The sequence below is a fragment of the Pristiophorus japonicus genome, chromosome 5 (assembly GCF_044704955.1).
Source record: "Pristiophorus japonicus isolate sPriJap1 chromosome 5, sPriJap1.hap1, whole genome shotgun sequence".
NCBI classification, from domain to species: Eukaryota; Metazoa; Chordata; class Chondrichthyes; family Pristiophoridae; genus Pristiophorus; species Pristiophorus japonicus.
The window spans coordinates 63618840-63620902 of NC_091981.1; positions in this window are offsets into that span (position 1 = coordinate 63618840).

Consider the following 2063-nt stretch of genomic DNA (forward strand, 5'->3'; position numbering starts at 1 on the left):
CCCACCACCCCCGCGACCCGACCCGCGCTCCTGACCCACCCGGACCCGACCCAACCTGACCTTCCTCCCCCGCCCCCGACACGAACCGACCCGACCCGACCTCCCTCTGCCCCCCTAGCCTGAACCGAACCGAACCGACCTGACCCGCGCTCCCTCCCTCCCCCCCCCCCCCCACCCGAACCAACCCGACCTCCCTCTTCCCTCCCCCCGACCCGACCCGTGCTCCCGACGGCGCCCCCCCCCCGCCCCCGGACTGGACCTGACCCGACCCGCGCTCCCGACCTCGACCCGCGCTCCCACCGATCCGACCCGCGCTCCCGACCCCGGACCCCAGACCCGACCCGACCCACCTACCTGTAAATCTGGTGCTGGGACGGGCCCTGCCCGAAGTCTTGGGCCCGGCCGGGCCTGGCCCGTTCAGCCTCCCTCCCCCTTCTCCTTTCCCTCCTTCCCTTTCTCCTTTCCTCCCCACTTCCCCTTCTCTTCCCCCCCTCCTTCCCCCTCCTCCCCCTTCCCTTCCCCCTTCTCCTTCCCCCCTTCCTTTCCTTCCCCTTCTCCTTCCCCCCCTTCTCCTTTACCCCTTCTCCTTCCTTCCCCCCCTTCCCCCTTCTCTCTCCCCTTCTCTTCTCCTTCTCCTCCCTCCCCCCCTTCCCCTTCTCCTTCCCCTCTTCCCCCTCCCCCCCCTTCCCCTTCTCCTCCCCTTCTCCCCCATCCCTCCCCCTTCCCTCCCTCCCCCTCTGCCCCCCTCCCCCGCTCCCTCCCCTCCCCCTGCCCCCCTCCTTCCCCTCCCGCTGCCCCCCTCCTCCCCCTCCCCTCGCTGTCAGAAACACAGACACTGAGACAGAGAGTGAGAGACACAGACAGACAGACAGACAGAGAGATAGAGACACTGACAGAGACACACTGGGGGGGGGGGGGGGGCATCCCAGCATGCTGTTGGAGGCTCCTGGTGCTGCAGTCGGTAAGTAGAAAATGTTTTATTTATTGATTTAAAAAAAAAAATTATTCCTTATTAATTTTTTTTGATTGATTTATTGGTTGATTTATTGATGTTTTTATCATTTATTATTGATGATGGCTCTTTATTTGTAAACTGAAGTGTTTAATGATTGTAAACTTCCCTTTAAACCCCCCCCCCCCCCATTCCCTACGCCTGATTTGTAACCTACGCCTGATTTTCTAAAGTGTAGACAAGGTTTTTTCGAGTGTACAAAAATCTTCACTTACTCCATTCTAAGTTAGTTTGGAGTAAGTTTTCACTACTGAAACTTTGAAAACAGGCGTAAGTGGCCGGATACGCCCCCTTTTGAAAAAAAAATTCTGTTCCAAAGTGAAACTGTTCTAACTGACTAGAACTGGAGCAAACTAAATGCCGAGATTTTGAATTTCTAAGATACTCCGTTCTACACCAGTTGCTCCAAAAAATCAGGAGCAACTGAGGCCGAAACTTGGGCCCGTAATCTTTTCAGCTTTTGCCTTTGTTTATAGTACAGTAAGTGCTTAGGCCAAATGTTTATCTCTTTCCCCAGACCTGTTGTTCCCTTTCTCTCACATTTGCTCCACCACTAAAAATGATAAAAGAAAGGAATAGATTGACTTTTAAATCATCTTCAAACATTCTAACACTATGCTAATATTTTATTTCTGGCAAGCACACCCTGTCAGCATGATGCCCATTTTCCAAGAAAATTAGATGCATTTTGCAAGCTAGGGCCTGATTCTACAGCTCCTGCAAATCCAGCTGCCAGGTCCCGGAAACTGGTAACTTTTCATGCAATGAACTGGATCCCTGTCTCAGTTTAGTATGTGTAGGAAACATGCCCAAATGAAAACGTTCTATCAATCCTACAAAAGGGTGATTAGAGATAGATTCACTGCCCACTAACTATTCTCTCTTTTATCATGTTTTTCTGCTATATAATGCATTATTCCATCTATTCAATTAACCCACCCACTCTCTTTCACCAGAACCATCTTAAATGCTTTTTGTTAAGGCACATTCTCTTATTATTTCTTCCTATCAGTGGATGGATAAATAAGTCAAGTTCGAACAAACTTGTGGT